Source organism: Camelus dromedarius, chromosome 14 (assembly GCF_036321535.1).
Source record: "Camelus dromedarius isolate mCamDro1 chromosome 14, mCamDro1.pat, whole genome shotgun sequence".
In the NCBI taxonomy this organism is placed as follows: Eukaryota; Metazoa; Chordata; class Mammalia; order Artiodactyla; family Camelidae; genus Camelus; species Camelus dromedarius.
The window spans coordinates 7522120-7538313 of record NC_087449.1 but is presented as its reverse complement, the minus strand read 5'-3'; the positions used below and the strand labels follow the sequence as shown (position 1 = coordinate 7538313).

The window sequence follows — 16194 nt, the reverse complement described above, 5'->3', positions numbered from 1 at the left end:
CTGCAGGCAAACTGGAGAACACATGTCAACACTTCGGACAGCTGCTTCTCAGCCACAATAAATTGTGGCCAAAAGAGAAAGCAGGTCCTGTGTTGATACATCTTTCTGTTTTTTTAAGAGATGCTGGAATTCTGGATTTCTATGTGAAATCTCCCAATGCTACCCCTGTTCTGAATATTTAAGATTGTGGGGAAATATTCACAATATAATGTTAATATGAGATGAAAATTTTCATCCATTTAATAAAATTTTAATTGTGCTACTATGTGCCACACACATATTTCTAGGCATGGAGGTAGCCCTGCTCTCAAAACCTTCACATTCTGATGGGGGTAAAAATAGGTAAGAAGTAAGCAATAAATTAAATTACATTAACATCACACTCAGAGAGTGATGAGAACAATAAAGAAAATAAAGCACAGTAAATGAGAGAGCATTATGGTGGGGGTACCTAGATTAGTCAAGGAAGGCTGCACTGAGATGCTGACATCTGAGCTGAGACCTAAATGATACGGAGTCAGCCACAAGACGGTCAAGGACCAGAGCTGGTCAGGCAGAGGAAACAGCAAGTACAAAAACCTAAGGTGGAAATGAACTTGGTACGTATGAAAAACGTAACAGTGGCCAGTGCATCTGAGGCACAGTCAGCAAGAACAGATGTATGAAGTTGCACCTTCTTTAGGTTACAATGAAAAGCTCTCAAAGCAGTTGAGGCAGGAAAGCAGCACATCTCCTCTAAGCTTTAAAAAAGATCCCCCTGGCTGCTCTACCCTGTGAGATTACAGGTGGGCAGTAGTGGAGGCTGGAAGAAATCAGGCTACTGCATTAGTTCGGGCAAAAAGAACAGTGTTAACGCTACAACTCTAACAGTGGAAGCAGAGGCAGGTGGTTAAACGAGGGATGTGTTCTGGAGACGGAACCTTGAGTACTTGTAGATGGAGTAAATATGGGCAAGAGATCAGAGATAATTCTTAGGTCACAAAGCAACATAAAATATATACTCGAGCTAATAGTTGTATGTGTCCTTAATGTTACGATGTCACCCACACAGAAGGTTACCTAGTCTGGCACTGGTCTTTCGCTATTTTGCTACTCATGTGCCTTGGGAAGAGCATCTTGAACTCTTCCGCCCTTCCCACTGCCCTTAAACGAGTGCTTTCAGCAACAGGAAGAGCAGGATGAAGGCTGAGTGTGCACCAAGACAGATGATTTTACTTTTGGTTTTCAGAGGTAGTAGCTATAAGCAAAACAGGACCCAAAAGACAACACACCCAGTTATTCTAACCCAGCTCTGTTTGGGGTAAGTTACTTAACCTCTCCAAGCCCTAGTTTCCTCCCTGGTAAACTGCCGTTATCCCCTAAGGACTCAGCGAGCTGATGCACATGAAGTATCCAGCACACTGCCTGGCATGTGGGACACAGGTAACTATACCAGCTGTCATCATCATCATCTAGACGCAGATCTGTTTGGTACAAATGGCAAGATTCTAAAACCTGTAACAAAACATACTGCTGTTGCTCCTAAAAGCTGAACATAAATCCTTACAATATGAGACAGATATCCTTATAAAATACATTAGACAGTGGATTAATTCTTTGTTAGGCTGGAGGGAGGGACAAGATTAAAAAAAAAAAAAAAAAAAAAAACAGGACTAGGCACCTTTCCTAGTTCTTTTAAAAAGATATTTGTAAATAAGACACAGCAGTGTCCCGAAGTGCACAGGAAGATCATTAAACACCCAAATGGGTCTACTACATCTATACTTAAAACTGTGATTTAAGTCAGTTACTCTTAACTCTTTGAATTTAGTTCTCCAGTGTCTACAGGTTTAGACAGTGAACTGTTCCCTAAACAAACAAAACAAACAAAAAATATTCAGGTCCAGTTAAATGTTCAAAGTGAAAAACCAAAACTCCATTTTAAAGCACTATGAAACAAAACTTACTAACGGTATATAATTTCACACCATTGAAAAGTTTCTATGTATCCTCTTCTGTTCAATGAGGCACCAAATTATACACAATAAAGCCTGTGATAAAAGTTACCCAACCAGTTTTTCCAAGAAAGGAGATTTAAGACTTTCAATACACATCCCCAAACCAAGATACTAATTTAAGCAAAGTATTCTATTCTAGCTCAATCATAGCTAAAATTTCATTGTTGAGGGTTGCAAAATATTTTTATGATATACTAAAGTAAGACAATATTAATTTCAAAAGCAAAAGAAAAAGGTAACAGAAGCATCTCTGCTTTGCATACATCTAATACCATCACAGGTATATTTCAACTTGAAAACTACAAAAGCAGTTAAAGAGGAATTCAACTTGGTGCTGGAACACAGAATTAAGTTCTATATCGTATATATACAAATTATAATTATTATATATTAATCAAGTCATAACAAACCATTCTATAGTTGCCACTATTATCCATGACAAGTCATATAAAGAACAAAATTGATTGTGCTAGCATTTTTACCATAGGTTGATTATAGAATAAAGGGAAAAAGTTAACAGTGAATCGTGTTTTGGTTCAAGTAATCTATAACCCTCAATTCTCTTCATATACCATTGATTAGGGTAGCTACCCAAATTCCCAAAATCATGAGTAAATTTTATGAGCAAAACTTGAAGATTAAAGAATTTAAACATCTTATAAAGTCATTTCATTCATCTATGATTGACAGGGAAAAATCTTGAAATAAAGCAAGAAAAAAATCTATAAAGTAATCCATAAGCAAGGATTCTTTCTCCTATTCCATACATGTTCCTTCCTAGTGGATAACGTACACAGGCATATAATAAACTTCCTTGTTCTGAGTATTTCTCAAAGTACATGTCAATAAATGTCTTCTTAATAGAAAATATTACTAACTGCAGTGAAATTACAATTATTTCAGTAAAAATGTCATCTAACTCTTTCTGAAGAACCACTTCGGCACCCCGCTACTTGCTTTGGGCCCCAAAGTATAATGCCGTATCCTTCAGGTGTAAAATAAGCAAGCGTACTCTGGTCTTTTCTGGGTAAAATGATCATGCAGAACTTAAGAATTACCAAGTAGCAGCTTCAAAGTTAGACTCCTAACAGAAAACTGGAGAGCAGTGAGATAGCTGAACTTAACTGTATACTGTTTTTGAAAGAAAATGAAGATTTTAGTAAGTTTCAAAAAAAATCTGTCACTCTTGATGTCACAGTATTTTCTTTCTTGTGTATTTACCTATACTACAGACAGGAAACTTGGGCTCAGAGATGTCAACAAGATTGTCCAAGGTCACACTTCTAACTGGTTGTGAAGCCTGGACACAAATCTCAGTCTTCCAAACTGTGTTCTTTTTACTCTTGTCACCATTCAACCTTTCAACCCTGTACACACAAATCTATCTATGTTAAAAGAATAAAAGATTTCCACCAAGGTTCCTTAAAAGACTTTAAATTATTCCACTCAGAACACACAGTTCTCAAAGGATCTCATCTACTACTTAAATTGAGGTACTTGTAAACTTCTCCTCTGCTATGTCACCAACAATACCTTTTTCTCATTTATGAACACTTTGCTTTAAAAAGGCATGAAACAATTCCCAGACATGGTATCAGTTCCAAAGAAAGCTATTGAAGATGGAATTAACTCATTTTACCATTTATTCCTAGAATAAATATTAAGACAACATCAAAACTAAGTTTATGGATCTTTAGCAAGAACATTTGTGGTTTGGGTTAATGGCACCTGTTTTTTGCAACAGAAAGTTCCTTGGCTGGTTCTTCTTCCTTCCACCCCAAAGGCTCAGGGCTTCTTAATATACATCAATCACTTTTAGCATCTGGGATCAGGCAGCCTCTGGGAGGGCCCACAATGATTCCTGCTTCCTGGAGTACACACCTTTGGGTTGTTCTGCTCCTTGAGCGTGGGCTGCATTTAGTGACTAGCTTCTAACAAAGTGAATAAGCAGAAGTGATGGGATTTCACTTCCAAATTAGGTTATAAAAAGGCCGTTGCTTCTGTCTGAGGTCATTTCTCACTCACAGCCTCTTGGATCCCTCTTTCTGGGGAGAGCAAGCTGTCAGAGCTATGTTGTGAGTAGCCCCATGAAAGGCCAAAGTGGCAAGGAACTAATTGATGTTTTCAGCCAACAGCCAGCGGGGACCTGAGGCCTGCCAAGAGCTGCCTGAGTGAGGCTGGAAGTGGATCCTCCCCATCAAGCCTTGGGATGCCTGCAGCCTTGGCCAACCCCTGAAGGCAGTCTACTGAGAGACCCTGGGCCAAGGGCATCCAGATTCCCAATGGATAGATACTGAGAGATCGATGCTTCCTGTTTAAAGCTGTTAAATTCTGGAGTAATTTGTTACGCAGCAGTAGATAACACAATATATATGTATACAAATATATAAAACACACAGTACATTTCTGAGTCTCTTCTGTAATTTACATGTTTCCTGCTGACACGTAACCAAAGTGCTACCACTACAAAGGCAACTAATCAGGCTTATGACAGTTATCATCCAGCACTACGATGAATCGCTCCATATTATATAGGTGGATGCCTCCCCCACTAGCTTATGAACTTCCACAGGCTAGGGAACGTATTCATCTCTGTATCCAACAGTTCCTGAAACACGGTGGGAGTTCAGCAGATGTCTACAAAATGACCTGACCCCCGCCATGTGGCACACTCACTCCAGCCTGTGTGCCCCATGTGTGCTTTCTTCCTTCAGCTACCCGCGAACCAATGCCCTTGCAAGCCCAGTTCACGCACACCATCCCCTCCACACAGCCCAGGAAACTATTCTCCAGGTCCTCCTCAATTGACCTCTTTCCCAGCTAGACTCTAGTCACACACTTCTGTACCCCTCCAATCTGAACAGACGGAATGATCAATGAACACTCAAGTAAATAACTGATGATAAATGAACGTGTTCACTCCAGCAAGCAAAAGTGGATAATGAAAACAGCACAGGAAGAGAGCGGCACGAGATGTGAGTCCTCGAGAGGAAGTACTGTTGTCCACCTCGGAAATCTCTCACACTCCTGCCCGCAGAGAGAGCTCAGCAGAAAGCGGTGTCCTGATTACAAGCCCTCCTTCACACAGCACACTGTTCTAAGCGTTCTTTTCAAGCTCACTTGAAATTCAAACTTGAGAAGGCACAATTGCCTACCTAATCAGAATTCTAAGACTTCAATCAAGTGTCAGGAAATAATAGTTTTTCATTATACAGGAAGGCAGTAACATTATACTATCTGGGCTTCTAAACACTGCACAGGAATTTTTTTTTTTTAAACAAATAACCAACTAAAGTCTTTGCTAAAATCTCACAAAGCCAGAGTCACAAAACTGTTGGGTTAAGAAAATAAAATTGTTAAAACTAAGTCTTAAAACAAATCATTCATAAAACTTAAGAATTTAGTTATCTACATACTTTAAGAGATGTTATTACTTTCAAAAGCCAAATACATTATGATTTAGAAGATTAATACTACCTTCTACTATAGTTTTCTTCCAAAGGAGACTGTAGCTTAATTCCATTCAAACACTTCTGCTACCTAACAGAACACCACTGAGATATGCATACCAGTATAGAAACATACTAAATTCAACCTCTTAGACATCTACTTTTTACAAATTTAAAATCTAACTGATTTCATCTGAGCAGCATAATAGTAGGGATTTTCCCCTCAGAAATAAATTCCTCTTCATAAATTAAATTTTAGTACATATCTGACTGAACGCAGTCGCAATGTCGCATCCCCTCAGTCATCAACCCCCTCGCTGAGTCTGTGGCTCTGAGGAGGATTTGCAGCCGGGAGGACAGTGCCCACAACGCAGCCCCAGGCCTGGGTCAGCCAGGCCCACTGTAGCCTGCCCAAGTCTCTCCCTCTGCTGGAGCCCTCCCCTGGAAAACGGGGTGATACCACCTGCTTTGTAGGGTGGTTGTCGGTATCTACTGAGGTAACAGGTGGAAAGCTAGGCACAGAACACCTAGGACGCAGGCGGCTGCTCTAACACACGCGTGCCAGGCGCTGTTCTAGGCACTTTACGTACTTCGTGAAGGCAGCCTTCACAACAAACCTGTGCTACCACATCATTTCCTTTTCACAGGCAAGGGAATTGAGGCGCAGAGAGGTCAGGTAGTCTGCCCAAGGGCACACAGCTAGCAAGTGAGTGGTGGAGCTGGGGGCTCTTCCCCGCCCCAGACTCCAGAGCACGTCCTCTTAACCAGCACGTGCTGCTGCTCCGTGGACGGGAGGAAGCAGGACCCCCACCACTACCCCTTAGTTCCTAGCTCCCAGCTGGGCAAAGGATGCACAGAACAGTTTGAAGACACAAGTTGTGGTAAAACATTTCATGTGTAACCTCTCTTTGAGCTGAGGGACACAACTTCAGTGAAGCTCCAAGCCAGAATCAGCTGTCGGAAAACTACCCTCTCAGCATTCTGGGATCAGGAAGCTACAGTCAACTCCTCATATGCACCTTGAACCAACTGCTACTGAGAACAGGGCCGGACAAAGGTTAAAGCACAGGATCCAAAGTCAAACCACTGGGTTTCAAACCTCAGTTCCAGCCCTTACAAGGTAAGTGGCCCTGAACAGAAATCTCTGGACTTCCTTTTCCTCATCTGCAAAAAGAGAGTAAAAACAGTCTTTACCTCAAAGGATTATGTGGTTAAATAATATATTTAGTTTTAGAACTTATTTAATAACTTGATCAAATAAGTTTATGCATGTAAAGGGCTTAAAACAGATCTTGGGTACATGTAAGTGTGCAGTAAACATTAGCTATTAGGTACTTTACTAATATGGAAATATTTCCATGATTTCTTGGTTAAGTAATTAAAAAAAGATTTCTGGACAATAACATGATCTTATTTGTTCTGTTAAAAAAACTATATATGAGTTTATATGTGTAGATACAAACTCTGGTCTGCAAAGATGGACGTTTGTATAAGAACAGAAAAAAAAGGAACCCAAGACCCAGACCAACACGAGAGCAGCAAGGGCAGGACCTCCCTCCCCTGCCGAACGTATTTTCACTCACATGAAGAAGACATCATGGGTAATCTTTACATGTTTTGTGTCTTCTAATTTTTCTGAGTGAATGTGTTTTTCACATAATGAGAAAAGACCCACGTTTTAAAAAAGGCAATTACGGTGGCAGGCAGGGGGCTGAAGAGCATCCCTCTCAAAAAGCACAACTAATGGCAGGACAGCACAAGGGATAAAAAAAATACAGTAACTGATTAATCCAGAAACAAATAAGCTAAAGTACCAACACACAAAGGCATTAGAAATTATACAGACGTCCCAGAGTCATTCAGGTAATCAATTATGTAAGGGAAACAGAATTTTACCAATGTCAGTAGTTTGTAGTTTTAGACGGCAATCTAGCAGGCTACAAAAATTAGAAATGCATAAATCTTTCCACTAACCAGGTATACTTCTAGACGTCTATTTCCACATATTCAATCATACAAGCTAGCAAGCATGACATGTAAGAACACTGTTGACCACAGTATTATAGTAATGGCAAGAAACTGGAGACAATCTAAATATCAGTATGAAAACACTTAAAAACCAATACATATGGGATAGCCAGAAGGGGTACTGTGGGATTATTAAAGTCAAGTAGATCTGCATGTACAGCACGAAAAAAAGTACTTATGGATAACAAGAATAGTCTGATCACCATTTTTTGCTAAATCAAACCATCTAAACACATTTAGGAGTCAGGTGTGGAAGAGCTACAGTTACCAAGGACATTCCTGGGGAATGAGAAGGTTGGGTGTAGTGAGGAGTGGGCCAGGGTTTTCAGTTCTTCCACAGCACACCTTTATATGGCTGGAATGTTCTAGGGCATGTAGTGTTTTGTAGAATTCTTAGAGGCAGTGGGTTCACGCACAGTTAAGGAGATAATGTGTGCGGACACACTCCCACCTCAATCCCGGAGGGTAGCAGCCCTGCCCTTCAGTGGAAATAGCAATGCAGACAAATGATAAACACTCCCCACCTATCAGCTACACGCCCTGCACCTACCCCTGTGCGCACACAGGGGAGCCAGGATGCTGCCGTCTCTGCACCAGCGGAGGTCAGAGCACGCCTGCGGAGCTAGCCCATCAGGGAAGGAGGCTCCCCCCGCCGCACAGACAGAGTACCAGCCGACCTGGCAAAGGTGGACCCTTCCTCCAGCTCAATTACAATCTAAACTTCGTAGGAAGAAAAAAGGGGGAGGCCGACTTTGATTTATAACCATTAAGATTCTTTTCCAAAAAGAATGTTTTCAGTCTATCAATCTTCTATGACTCAGGGAACTGATAAAGTACATTTCTCTGCTTCAAGGGCAGCTTGTGAAGCCGGTTCAACAGGTGTGTTCTGAGAGCCTCTGCCACTCCATGTGGTATTTCATTGTACAATGACTTCTTATTGCTCACATTTTCATCTGTTTTGGTCTTGGCTCTCCAATTAAACTTAATTTTTTCAAGGCACTGTCACCTGCAGGAAAGAGCACTGGACCGAGTGTTGGGGCCACGGTTCTCAGGGCCACTCCCAACAGACAGTGAGCAACCGCGAGCAGGTCACAACTTCTTAGGTCTTCAGTTCCCACAACTGTAAAATTAGGAGGTCGAACTAGAGAATCTTTAAAGAATTTTCAGTTCTATTGCCTAGACTTTTACATTTCTCATGGGACCTAACATGGACTCCAGTACAGCTATTTATATCAAAATTCCTTCTTCACTTTTTTATAACAGAATGTGCACACACTGTCTTCACAACCACATATTTATCAAGTGAGAGTCTATCTAATTCTAAGAATAAAATAATTTACTCAGCATAAACCATTTAATCAAAACAAGTAAACTTAAAGCATTTTACATATATTAACTGATTCAATTTCATAATAACCCAAATAGTTATTCGCCCCAGCAGAGATGAGGAAACTGAGGCCCAGAGCATTATCTTACCCAAGGCCACATAGTTAAACGTGGCAAAGTCAAGATTCAAACCCTAACAGCCCAGCACACTTAACCACACACCTACCATCTTTCTTTTAGGGGAGGAGGAAATACACAATATGTGAGGGGCTCTGAAGACTGAACACACACGCAGGCACTAGCTTCTCCACCACCTTGCCCTGAGACTAAATTACAATCCAGCAGTATTATTCCAACTGGGTAACTGGAATGTGAGCTGGAAAAAGCTGACAAAATACTGGATGTGATAGCAATTCAAAAAAAAGTTTGAAAAATCTAGTGAATATACAGCCCAAACTGCCAAGTCTTCCCCAAACTGCCATTCCCTTCTCCTTGTGCTTCCAGAACCCTCTGAGTTAACTCTACAGCACAGATCTGACTGTAATGCAAGTTCTCTCCCACCACCTAAACGGAGTTCCCAGCCAGCAAGCCTGCCAGCACACTGTCTGTATCCTGCTTCGGTGTGAGGTATCGCAACTGACCCACAGTCAATATGGAACCCATCTAAGTTTGCTGAAAGAATGGCAACTGAGTTCAATGATGTGTTAGTGTGATGTCGCTCCTGGAACATTACGGCAGGCAAGAATCAGCACTTCAGCTAAGCTGTGACTTAGAAAGGCTTTCCATCGAGTCTCAACTGGAGCCAACCTAGAGAAGCAGGAAGGCGATTTGATATATGGATCAAGGGCATGGAATTTAGAGGCAGTACACCAATTTCAAATTCCTCCAGTGCAGAGATAGGGAGAGCAGAAATCATATTCTTAAAAGAGGATTAAGGCGGGGGTGCGGGGCAGAAAGCATATCAGTCTACCTCTGTGAAGCTGAAAGCCAGCTAAGAAGTCCAAACAAAATAAATAGTGACCATTTATTGGTATTTCATTCTCAAAACTATTAAGTAAAAGGTAATGACATTTACTAAAGGCAATGGAAATAACAAAGAAACTAAACATTTATTCTTGAATCTGTTCTGCAACAATGTAATCATATACCTGCAATCGTTTTTTCAATGATTTAGCCCAAATTTAATCATTGGTTACAGTCCTCAACTGTGGTCCCAGGAGCAGCGGCATCAGTAGCACCTGAGAGCCCATTAAAAATGCAGATTCTCGAGTCCCACTGCAGACCTACAGATGCAGAGACTTGGGGCGGGACCTGGAAATCAGTGTTTTAACAGACCCTCCATGTGATTCTGATGCATAAAGTTTGGGAACACAGCTGTGCTTACAGAATGTGACTTGGTGTAAGTATTCTGCTTATGAAGTTTACGTTACAGAATACCAAAAAGGAACCCTTTCCTAAGGGTGCTGCAGAATGGACTCCAAGAATTACGTAAGAGTGTTTCAAAGTACTAAATGAAGATTGAAAATAACAGTCCTAGAGAACGCCAGCCTAAGGCTTATTAAATCTCAGACAGCGGGAAGAACCTCTGACAAACAAACAGTATGACAATTTATAAACCCCATCCACCTACCCCTAACAAAAGTCTTAGCAAGTCCTGCTGGGTATAGATCCAAGAGAAACTCTTGCACGTGCACGCCAAGAGGTGTGAGCAGAACCCTGGAGGCCACCCACACCCTCAACCACAGGAGAGTGGACCAACCGTGGCACAGCTGCAAAATGGAACATTACATAACAATCAGAAACCTTCAGTGATGCAATAGAGGTGAACCTCAGCAATATTAAGTGGATTAATTTCAACCTTATAAAGTGAAAAACACCTCAGAAGATACCGTGTAACATACATAGTTTTCAATGATGCATGTATGTACAGAATACCCACAGATACAATAAAACTACTTTAAAAGATACCAACGGAATGATGAACACAAGATTCAGTAAACAGTGGCCTCAGGTGAGGGCAGCAGGAAAGAGGGATGGAGGAGCCCATGCAGTTTAAAGGGGTTACTGTCCAGGTCCTAGCTTTGTGCTCCTATTATATTAGTAAAACTAAATAAATGGACCAATTACGAGAATGTGTCACGAACTGAGGAATATAACTAATCTAATTCTTTGCACCTGAAGTCCTTTAAATTTGTTTTAAAATATATATACTCAGTTATTTCAAGCAATTCTAAATTCTACCCTGTCTGGTTACGAGGCACCAGGAGCCCTGAGGTTCCAGGCCTAACTACGGCAAACTGGGGTTAGCTGTTTCAGGCCACAGAATTCAAAGCCAACGATGCTCCCACTCAAAAGTACAAAATCAGACAGTTCTGGCTACAGCTTCAGAGGCTCCATAAAGCCATCCACAGATCTGCGAAGGCTCGTGGGCAGATCTGTTCCAGCTCACCATGTGGAACAGGCAGGGGGGAGCTGCTGCTCCCGAGCCTCGGCCGCGTGCCAGGTGTGGTGCAGCACACCCTCACCCACCCTCACAATGGCCCTGGGAGGGCGTGGGGGTAACACTTCTTACTGATGGAAGAATATGAAGCTCAGAGAGGTGAGATAACTTACCCAGCTACAAACCTGGAAGGCAGGAAGAAAAACCCAGCTATTTAACCAGGAAGGTAAGAGTAAAGACTAGCGACAGCCAGAACTTGAAGTTACTGCAGTTTGGTTCCAGATCACTGCCATAAGGCACATCCCATGAATTTTTTGGCTTCCCAGTGCATATAAAAGTTATGTTTACATTACACTGTGCAATAATAGTATTATGTCTGAAAAAAACAACGTACATGTCTTCATTAGAAAACACTTCGTTGCCAAAAGATGCTAACCATCATCTGACAACGCAGAGTTGCCCATAAACCTTCAATTTGGAAAGACTGCAATAAAATGAAGCACAATAGAAAAAGGAATGTATTTGATTTCAAAGCCTCACGAACGTTGGCCTCCTCTTGACACTCAACAAGTACCCAGAGCAAATGACATAAATTCTCTGAGACCTTCTCCTCATCATAAAATAACACAGCTGATGTTAGACTGCATTTTTTGATGAGCTCTAAAATGTCTTTTTTTTAACATCTTTATTGTGGTTTGATTCCTATAAACTACACGTATTTCAGATGTACAATTTGATGAATTTTGATATATGTACACACCAATGAAACTACCACCACAATCAAGATGGTTAATATTTCCATCGCTCCCCAAGAGGAAAAAATTTCAAATTCCCAATTTATCCCTTCCCACCCCTTTAACTTCCTGGTAATCCTAAATTTGTTCTCTATGTCTGTGATCTGTTTCTGTTTTGTAGATAAGTTCATTTGTATCCTTTTCCTAGATTCCACATAAAAGCAGTATCATATGGTATTTTTCTTTCTCTTTCTGGCTTACTTCACTCAGAATGACAATCTCCAGGTCCATCCATGTTGCTGCAAATGGCATTATTTTATTCATTTTTATGGCTGAGTAGTATTCCACTGTATTTATATGCCACATCTTCTTTACCCAGTCATCTGTTGATGGACATCTGGGTTGTTTCCATATCCTGGCTATTGTAAATAGTGCTGCTGTGAACATTGGGGTACATGTGTCTTTTTGAATTATATTTTTCTCCAGATAAACGACCAGGAGTGGGATTGCTGGATCATACGGGAACTCAATTTTTCGTTCTTTAAGGAACCTCCATACTGTCCTCCATAGTGGCTACACCAATTTACATTCCCACCACCAGTGTAGGAGGGTTCATTTTTCTCCACACCCTCTCTAGCATTTATCATTTGTGGATTTTTTGATGATGGCCATTCTCACTGGTGTGAGGTGATATCTCATGGTAGTTTTGATCTGCGTTTCTCCAACAATTAGTGATGTTGAGCTTCTGGGAGAAAATATTTGCAAATGATGCGACTGACAAGGGACTAATTTCCAAAATACACAAACAGCTCATATACCTTAATATCAAAAAACAAGCATCCCAATCAAAAAGTGGGCAGAAGACCTAAACAGACATCTCTCCAAAGAAGACATCCAGGTGGCCAATAAGCACATGAAATGTCTTCTTGCTTTTACATGCTAGGCTCTAAGGAGGAGGACGTTTCTAAAACTTGGATACGGAATACAAGCTTAACCCACTCTGCTGCACTTTGCTTACTGTGCTTTGCAGACACTGTGCTTACAAACTGAAGGTCTGTGGCAACCTTGCATCAGAAAGTCTACTGTAGCCATTTTTCACAACAGCATTTGCTCACTTCATGTCTCTGTACCACATTTTGGTAATTCCCACAATATTTCAAGCTTTCTCATTATTATTATACTTGTCATGGTGATCTGCAGTCAGTGATCCTCGATGTTACTATTACAAAGAGATTAGGACTCGCTGAAGACTCAGATAATGGATAGCATTTTTTTTTAAATAAAGCACTTTAAAAATTAAGGTATGTACAATGTTTTTTAGATAGAATGCTTTTTAAAGATATAATGCTATTACACACTTAACAGACTATAGTCTAGGGTAAATGTAACTTTTATATGTACTGGGAAACCAAAAAACTCGTGTGGCTCACTTTATTTCAATAGTTGGGAACCAAACCCACTGCATCTCCGAGGTATGCCTGCAGAGAGAAAAATGCTGACAGTGCCATCTTTCAGACAGGAAAGCACAGACCACCAGACTAAAATCAATTGGCAAAAGACTGACAAACTCAAGACTGTGTCCTATATAACATAAACTCTAACAACTCTAACTCTATATACATACATACAGTTACACACATACATATGCATAGAACCTAAAGCTCAGGTAAAAATTAGTCATCCCTCAGTATGTGAAAGGGGTTGATTGCAGGAGACCCCACTGATACCAACATCTGAGGGTGCTGAGTAGTACAGTACAATGAACACAGTCGGCCCTCCTTATCCGTATTTACTGATGCAGATTCGACCAACCTGGGTCCAATTCAACTGATTCAATTCAATCTGTGGTTGGACAAATTCTCAGCTACGGAGGGCTGTATGTACAACGGCTGGTACCTATCTTGGATTATAAGTATCTACTGGCCACTCATTGTATCAAACAAAGCAATTAATGGTCAGGGGCTGCCTATGTTAGCCAGTGACAAGACAGATGGTGAAGGGCAGATAAGAAATATATCAGAAGTTGGACTGACACACACAGTGACAAGTATACAAAAAGGAAGCATTTATTCTCTCACGTAAAAATCTGTCTTTGGTACCAGACAGAATACAGTGTCACTGAGATAAAGAGAACAGAGGAGCAAGGTTAACAATGGGTTTGGCTACATGTGTGGAGATAAACAGCTCAGTGTAGAACTCACTGGGTTTATATATGCCCTCATGAGACATTCACATGGGGGTAAACTCTAGGGACTGGAGAGCAAAAGGCATCAGGGCAAACTTAGGAGTCATCAGCATGCACGTGGCAGCTGAATCTACACAGGAAAAAAGGGGCAGCAGAAAGAACCCGGAAGAATATCAACATGTAACAGGTGAGTGAAGGTGACCTAGATGTAGGAGACAAAAATCCGGGGATGGTGTAGGGGAGATTTAGGAAAGCCAAAGAAAAAGTTTTAAAGAGGGAGTGATGAAGGGCAGCAAATGCCATAGAAAGAACAAGAGTTAAAAAGAATATTATACTGGATTTGATGACTAGTGATTTATGACAAGGCTGAGGGGTAAAAACGGAAATCGGATTTCAGGAAAGTGATCGGTAAATAAGAAAAGGAGATAATAAAGGTCACTTGTTCAAGAAGCTTAGTTTAACAAAATATATTTAGCTTCCCTGAACATAGAGGCTTTACCTGATGCTCAGGGATAGATCCACTAGTGATTTAAAAAAAAAAAAAAAAAAAACACCAAAATCCTGTCCTTCAGTTAGTTCTTACTCAATTACAGTATTTTTATATCAAACAGAAATATTAAGTGCTTAACTGATGTAAGGTGTTTTTCCAGGACTGTTCTGGATATTAACATATCTTCTTATTTAATCATCACAAATCTATGAAGCAGGTATTATCCCTAATTTACAAATGAGACAACTAAGGCACAGAGAAGAGGCACAGTTACTACTTGCCCAAGGTCCCACAGCTAGTGGCACTATGGCAGTCAAATCCCAAATTTCACCCCAAGGACTAGGAGGGAGGGCGGGCAGGCAGGAGGGCAATGCGTGAAGCGAGGGTTAATAGATGAGAACTGTAAATGTTATAGTTATTTCACTGGCCACAGCTGCAGTTTAGTATCTATTCGAAAACTTACTTTTAATTTGAAAGAATTTATGCTTTCTCTTATCTCAGAATCCTACATTGCTAGGACCTGACATTTTTATGCCTCTCATGACACTCAGTTTCTGAACTGCATTAAAATTGTCATTTCTGCTACTGAATTGCAAGCTGCTTGAAAATAGGAGTGCATCTTATTTATCTTTGTGTCTCTATTCCCCAATCTTTAAAGTAAAAGATACTAGATTTACTGTTGTAATCATTTTGCCGTATACACAAATATTGAATCATTATGCTGTATACCTAAAACTAATAATAATGTTATATGTCAAATACACCACAATTAAAAAAAGAAGAAAGATGCTCAATAAAGGTTGATTGTATGAACATCATTTTTACTTTTCTGAAGTTTCTGAGGGCTTCAATAACATTTTTAAAGTCTTGAATTGCTATGTAGGGCTGCTGAGTTTCGGATATTACTTGGAGTGTCTATGTTCAGAACATTTTTGGATCTCTCAAATTACTGATTTCCGGTGGAAATAGCCTTTTAAAGTAAAAATCAATATAATTCCCCTGGATAAAACCCTGTAAAGATTCTCTATCACCTACTAGTCAAAGGTCATGGCTGTTGTCCAACCTTATCACTAACCCTTCCCCACCCCACCCCACCCCTACCCCCGGTTCCACTACCAAACCACCTGTACGTCCTCAACAGTACACTGCACGGAACATGCCAATACGTGTTCACCAGCTGAACACCTCATCCTCCATCAAGACATAGCTGAAATTCTCTCTTCTAAAGCCTTCTCATATCTGCAATTTTTATTTTCTGTTTTTGCCCTCTCCCCTACTATACTGTGAATTTCCTGAAAACTCCACAAGACATCACTCATATTTTTATCCTCAGGCCTGGCAAGTAGAAGCTTAGTAAATGTTTAATAAATGTTTATTAAAAGGATAAATTATTAATGCATAATTCACTAAATCTGCAGGTACCATATAATATTGACCCACTATCAAAAGTAAAGATTTTAGGTAGTTTTCCATTACAGAATGGTAATGAATAGTGCACTTTTCTATTCTATCTCATCCCATAAACTCATGAATTCAAGATAACTT

At 40.4% G+C, this 16194-nt stretch overlaps 1 protein-coding gene across 8 annotated transcripts in view; it reads right to left on the bottom strand.

Moving 5' to 3' along the window:
- The window catches only part of SSX2IP (SSX family member 2 interacting protein), a 44142-nt gene that overhangs the window by 25772 nt on the left and 2176 nt on the right, over positions 1–16194 (bottom strand). The window lies entirely within an intron of this gene.